The following is a 7,500-nucleotide window of genomic DNA, read 5'->3' as shown; positions in this document are numbered from 1 at the left end:
ATATATATATATATATATATATATATATATATATATATATATATATATATATATATATATATATATATATATATATATAGAGAGAGAGAGAGAGAGAGAGAGAGAGAGAGAGAGAGAGAGAGAGAGAGAGAGAGAGAGATACATACACTGTATATACATCATCAGGTGTTGCTAATTCCTTGCAGGACAAAGACCTCAGATGTGTCATTCCAATCGCATTTATTTATGCTTTTCTATACAAGTCTATATGCACAATTTTTCTAAGCTTGTCTATTCATCAACTTCTCTTCTAATAAAAAATATATATATATATATATATATATATATATATATATATATATATATATTTATGTATATATATATGTATATATATGTATATATATATATATATATATATATATATACATATATATATGTGTATATATATATGTATATATAAATATATATATATATATATATATATATATATATATATATATATATATATATATATATATATATATATATCATCTTCTCTAGCGCATATTGAGGCAAAGGGGCTTGTTTAGATTTCACTAGTCGTCTCTATCTCGAGCTTTAATTCAATACTTCTCCGTTCATCATCTCCTATTTCGCACTTCATAGTCCTCAGCCATGTAAGCCCGGGTCTTCCAACTCTTCTAGTCCCTTGTGGAGACCAGCTGAACGTTTGGTGAACTAATCCCTCTTGGGGAGTGCGAAGAGCATGCCCAAACCATCTCCATCCTCCTCTCATCATGATCTCATCCACATATGGCACTCGAGTAATCTCTCTTATAGTAACATTTCTAATCCTGTACGTCCATTTAACCTCTAATATCCTTCTGAGGGCTTTGTTCTTAAATCTACTAAATCTTTTGGAGATTGTCTCATTGTCATACCATGACTCATGTTTACAGAGGAATACTGATCTCACTAAACTGATATATAGCATTACATTATATGTAATTTCAGGCGATTTATTTTCCAAATTTAACTTAACCTAGCTCTTGTCTGATTTGTTTATTTTTCAATCTCACACTAAGATTCCTAAATATTTAAATAATTCTACTTCATTAATTTTTCTAATTCCAATGATATTTCATCTTCCATTGCATACTCCGTTATCATCTGTCTTTCTACCATTGATCTTCAGCCTAACCTCATGTAATATTTCATACATTCTGGTAGGCAAACATTGCAAATCCTTAGGTTTCCTGCTAATAACAACAGCATCATCAACATTATGTAGGTCTGCTAAACTCATATCACCAATCCAGTCCAATCCTTCTCAATCATCTTTGTCCAACCGGCAACCGGTTCTGATAACAGTTAACAATGTAGTAGGCGGTCCCATTGATACAAGTTGTTGTTAGTGCGAGGGGAGAGCAAAGATACAAAGCATAATATATACAAAAAAGAGAAATGTCGTTACTATGTACGATCGTGTGACACACAGGTGCTACATGGCTCCCCCCCCCCCTGAAAATTATATATTGTACATGTTAAATTGGGTGCCCTGATCTAGAGAAGTGAACTGTAGGCGGGTCATCTGACCGGAGATAAGCAGGTTTTAGACGATCAATGGAGACCCAGTCTTCTTTGCCACGAATGTTTAGTAGGAATGCTTTCGGATTATGTCAGATCACAAGGAAAGGGCATGTGTAAGGGGGCGTTAGCGGTGGCTTGTTAGTGTCGTTGCATAAGAAGACATCCATTGAAGAGTGCAGGTCTGTCGGTATGTGATGCTTCGCTGGGGGCTTGTAAGTCTGGTGGCATGGAGTAAATTTTCCCACGATGTGACGTATGCGCTGGAGATCGTCGGAGGAGATTGCAGAAAGAAAAAATTCGGCAGGGACGACCAACGGGTCGCCATACACCATTTCAGCTGCCAAGACGTCCAGGGCGTCTTTAGGAGTGGTCCCTAGTCCCAAGAGGACCCAGGGAAGCTGAGTAAACCAGTTGGAGTTCTTGCAGCGGGACATCAAAGCTGCTTTGAGTGTGCGATGAAAACGTTCAACCATTCCATTGGCAGCGGGGTTGTAGACACTTGTCTGACGTAGGGTGATGCCCAGGAGATTCGCTAATGATGTCCACAATTGAGAGGTGAAAGTAGTACCCCTGTCAGAAGTAATATGTTCAGGGATACCAAATCTTGCTATCCATCCTGAGAGTAAGGCAGATGTACATGAGGCGGACGTTTCCATGGGAATGGCTTCGGGCCAACGAGTAGAACGGTGGATGACAGTAAACAGGTAACGATGTCCATGTGATGTGGGTAGGGGGCCTACAACGTCGACATAAATGTGGACAAAACAAAGCTGAGGTTGAGGAAAGGTACCCATTCCTGAATCCGTGTGTCAATGTACTTTGGAAGTTTGGCAAGAAGTACAGGAGCGGACCCAATCCTTAGCATCTTTAGTAATGCCGCGCCAAATAAACTTCATCTTCAGCAGCTGTGTAGTAGAAGGGATGTGAAAGACCATGAATGCAATCAAACACCTGTCGACGCATGGGAGCAGGAATCCACGGCCGCGGTCTATCAGTACTGACATCACAGAGAATGGTGCTATTGGAGTCGTTGAGGGGGACGTCTGTCCAACGGAGGGATGTGCAGGATGTCCTACATGCTTGATACTTTGGATCCTGTTGTTGGGCTTCAGTCAAGGCATTGTAATCCAATCCCAGTTGAACGGCGGCCAATGTGTTTCTTGATAGGGCATCGGCAACGGGATTCATTTTTCCAGGGACGTGTTGAAGGGTGCAATTATATTCAGCCACGGGAGAGAGATGTCGGCGTTGACGGGCGGACCAGGCGTCAGACTGTCGAGTGAAGGCGTGTACCTGAGGCATGTGGTCTGTGCGAATGACGAAGGGCGTAACTTGTAAGAAAAGGTGATAGTGACAGCCAGCCAAGTGAACAGCCAGCAATTACGCGATCGAAGGTAGAATAACTTGATTCTGCTTAAACAGTTTTATGCTGAAGAAGGCCAATGGACGGGGCGAGCTGTTGACCACCTGTTCAAGTACTGCATGAATAGCGATGTCGCTGGCATCGGTGAATAGAAGGAGAGGGGTATGTGGGATGGGAAAAGTTAGAGGAGCAGCAGTTGATAGGGCATTCTTTAAGTTGCAGAAGGCCGCTTCTTGAAGGGGACCCCACTTCAGGTCTTTTAACTTGCCCTTGAGGGAAGTATAGAGGGGAGCAAGAGTGGCAGCATGGCTGGAAGAAAATGGTTAAAATAATTGATCAAGCCCAAGAATTCCTGCAGCGCTTTGACGGTTGAGGGCGTGGGGAAGTTCTGCACGGCTGCTACCTTCTCAGGGAGGGGATGTACTCCTTCAGGAGGAATGCGGAGCCCTAAGAACAACACTTCGTTGGCACCAAAGGTACACTTGTCGTACCGGACAACAAGGCCATTATGTTGTAGGTGGTCGAGCACGATGCGCAGGTGACGGAGGTGTTCTTCTTTTGAGAAAGAGAACACAAGTATGTCCTCCACGTAACATACACAAAAGGGGAGGTCCCCTAAGATGCCATCCATGAGATGTTGAAAAGTGGACCCAGCATTGCGAAGGCCAAAACAGGAGAAATTGAAGGCATATGTACCAAAGGGAGTGGTAATGGAGGTCTTAGGGATGTCTTTTGGGTTCCTAGGCACCTGATAATACCCCTTCATGAGGTCGAGCGTAGGGAAAACCTTCACTTTGTGCACATAGGAGGTCACATCGGCAATGTTTGGGAGGGGGTAGTGATCCGGTTCTGTTTGCATTTTCAGGCACCTGTAATCCCCACACGGACGGAGGGAGCCATCTTTCTTCGGGCCGCTGTAAAAGGGTGACGACCCTGGGCTGGAGGCTTTTTAGCAAAGGCCCATTTGTTCCATTTTGGCGAACGTCTGTTTGGCGACTGTTAATCGATTCGGTGCCAGACGTCTGAATTTGGTGAAAGCTGGGGGTCACATCATCTTGATATGGTGATAAATACCGTGTTTGGCAGGAGCCATGGGCGACTGGCTAAGTTCCGGACGGAAAATCTCCGGGTACGACGTGAGGAGGTGTGCGTAGGCATCCGTAGGTGTGCTGATGTGGAGAGTGAGGTTGGAGGGGGCGGGTTGAAGAGGTGTCGACAAGTACGAGTCTGACTTGACCAATCGTCTGTGGGAGACCTCAACCAGAAGGTGGAAGTGAGAGAGGAAATCCACACCGAGGATTGGCAATGTGACGTCAGCAACGAGAAACTTCCAATTAAATTAACGTTTCCAAACGATTATGTGAGGTTCTCGTAAACGTAAGTGGGTATTGCAGATCCGTTGGCAGCTACCAGGCGGACATCGGCAGACTTAGACTGACTATGTCATATCCTGAAGAGTTCCTTTAACAAAAGAGAATGACAAGCACTTGTGTCTACCAAAGCTCCCATGCCTGTTCCTGCGTCATGTAAAAAGAAAAGATTAGAAACACGGGAGGCTGCCGCCATGAGCGATGGCCTACTTAAACGTTTTTTGGCCACCGTCAATCCTTGGCTTATTTCTTCACGGCAGCCCCGAATCTAGAGTGTTAGTAGCAAAACTGCGGCCGATGGGCGGCAGTAAGTGGCTGCAGAAGTCTTTGAATGGGGCGCGTCAGGAGTGGGGGCATTGATGGAGGTCTAGAAGGTAGTGAAGTGGCTGTCAATAAGGGTGTCGGCTTTGGTCATCAAGTCCTTTATGGGTAAACTACCAACATCGGGTATCGTAGCGCACACAGGTTCGGGTAAACGACGTACCCAAAGGGCCCGAAGCAGCTTCACCTCAAGAGGAGAGCTGTCTGCGGCAGGTTGCAGGCAAGCGATACTGGTCATTTCCCTGAGGTTGTTGTTGAGAGAGTTGAAAAAGCTTTGCTATACAGGTGGCTGGGGACGGTGAGTACTGCTGCAGAAGGTATGTTTTGAGGGTGTCATACTCTATTAGGGTGTGTCCTTGTTCACAAAACCAGTCAGAGATTTCTGCGAAGGTGCCCTCGGGTATCGCCGCGAGAACATAATCTGCTTTGGCGGTTGAGCGAGTTACGCCCTTGATGCGGAATTGGACTTCTGCGCGCTGAAACCAAGCAAACGCCTCTCGGCTGGCGAATGATGAAAGTTTGAATGGGGCGGCGCCAACTTCTGTGGAGTCCGTCATAGTAACAGTGAGGGGGGAAGGCAGGAGGAGTGAGTCGACCCCCAGGGTCACCAATGTGACGAGCCAAGAGTAGGTTGTGAGCCAAAGGCTAGATGAATGCAACTGAGTACTTTATTATAGACACATCGAGTACAGTATATATACACACTAAGTCCCGGCAAGAAGGTCACAAAATACAACATGCTATTTCTTGTCCAACCGGCAAATGGTTCTGTTAACAGTTAACAATGAAGTAGGCATACAGGTTGATACCAATTGCTGTCAGTGCATAGGGAGAGTGAAGATACAAAGAATAATATATACAAAAAAGAGAAATGTCGTTACTATGTACAATCGTGTGACACTCGGGTGGTATAATTCCTTTCATATGTCCTATTCATAACTTCACTAAAATGTTCCATGCAACATTGTCTTTCTTCATCTTATGTTACTGTAACAGAGCCCTCTCTCTCTTTTGATGGGTATATGTTCTTCTTTGCTCTAGTCGAGATTTCATGAATATATTCATGAGCAATTCTCACACCATAGCCACTACCTGAATTCATAGCTTTGTCATCCTCATATGCTTTACTGTCTAATTATTCTCTCCAGTCACTCCTGGCTTTTCTTTTGACCTGACTATCAATACTCGAATACTTAGCATGCTCTACCTTGTAATTTTCATTACCTCCTCAAAAACTTTCAACAATCAATTTCTCTCCTTGTCCCCCCAATTATAATTCGATATCCATGGCTTTCTTGTAACTGCGTATCCCAAGACTTCACTACCAACTGACTAAAGTATGTTCTTAATATCACACCATTCTTCATTAATTGTCTGTTCTTCGTCTATTAAAGACTCTAAGACGGCAAATTAACTCCCACATTCAATTGGAAATGTTTCTCTATGCTCTTCTTCTAAAAGCTTAGTTGTATCAAACCTATATATTCTATCCATCTTTCTGTTGGCTCCTTTCAGATTTTATTTCAGTGTGGCAATGAGGAGCTGGGGCTCACCTCCAATATCTTCACCTCTATAGCTTTTTATGTTTTCTAGAGTCCTCCTTCTCTTTTTATTAATGGCAATATGATCAATCTGATTTTTGTAATTACCATATGGTGAAGTCCATGTATACTTATGGATGTTCTTGTGTTGAAAAAGAGTACCTCCAAATACAAGATTGTTTGCTGAACAAACTTATGAAATGTGCTCCATTTTCATTTGAAACCTCGCCAAGACCCTCGACACCCATTGCATTCTCTATTCCTTGATTATTTCTTCTAACTTTCAAATCAATCAATCAATCTAACTTTAGCATGTAAGTCGCCAATCACTATTTTCATATCTCTCTCAAGGATCTCATCTATCACTCTCTGAAGTTCATTATGGTATTCATGTTTCCTTTCTTCAAAGAATCATTTCTTGGGGCATAGCAAACTATAAAAATCATATTTGCATTGCTTTGATTTTAACTTTGCTAATAACTATCTACTATTTTCAGCTCCCCATTCAGTTCATGCCTTTCCTGTTCTTAGTGGCACCTAAGTGTTTCACTTAGGGCCAAGATACCCAAACTATATTTCATAAATTCACTCTCCACTTGCTGTAACTTCCCAATCTGATTCATAGTTTAAAATTCAAATAGTCAACTTTTATTTAGTATTCATAAACTGAGGGATTAGCACCCCACCACGTCCGGGACTGTTGTGTCAACTTCTCTTTCCATGACTAACTAAATCCAAAGAGAATTCATTGGCTAGATACACCAAAGGATAGCCAGTTCCTTGTGATGCGTGGTGCCCCTCTAAGTAAGGCAAGTGACCCCTGCTAGTCTATACTAATTTTAGTAAGATCACCGCCAGGCATCAGGAGTAAAAGCCGAAGAGACCGTTTGTCCTTCGCCTTAAACCAAATCCTTCACCCATCTGCCAGTGATTTCATCGAGATTTGAGGGGTGGGGGGAGGGGGGGTGGGGAGCATTTACTACATACCCAAATCTCTCATTACTCCACCAAGTTGCTCCTCCGCTTATACGAGTATGACCGTTGGTAGACATGGATTGTTAAGATATACTGCCTAGCACTGTAATACACCATACACACACACACATACACACACACACACACACATATATATATATATATATATATATATATATATATATATATATATATATATAGTATATATCTATATATACATATATAGATACATATATATATATATATATATGTATATATATATATATATATATATAGTATATATATATATATATATATATATATATATATATATATATATATATATATATATATATATATATATATATATATCTTTATATCCGTATAAGCATATATATATATA

The 7,500-nt window shown here is 41.9% G+C and overlaps 1 protein-coding gene across 1 annotated transcript in view; it reads left to right on the top strand.

The window, feature by feature from the left end:
• LOC137631449 (glutamate receptor ionotropic, kainate glr-3-like) overlaps nt 1-7,500 on the top strand; it is a 45,910-nt gene that overhangs the window by 31,749 nt on the left and 6,661 nt on the right. The gene's annotated exons all lie outside the window — the stretch shown is intronic.

Source organism: Palaemon carinicauda, chromosome 39, assembly GCF_036898095.1.
Source record: "Palaemon carinicauda isolate YSFRI2023 chromosome 39, ASM3689809v2, whole genome shotgun sequence".
Lineage (NCBI taxonomy): Eukaryota > Metazoa > Arthropoda > Malacostraca > Decapoda > Palaemonidae > Palaemon > Palaemon carinicauda.
Note: the sequence above shows the minus strand (reverse complement) of the source record. Positions and strands in the feature narration are given on the sequence as shown.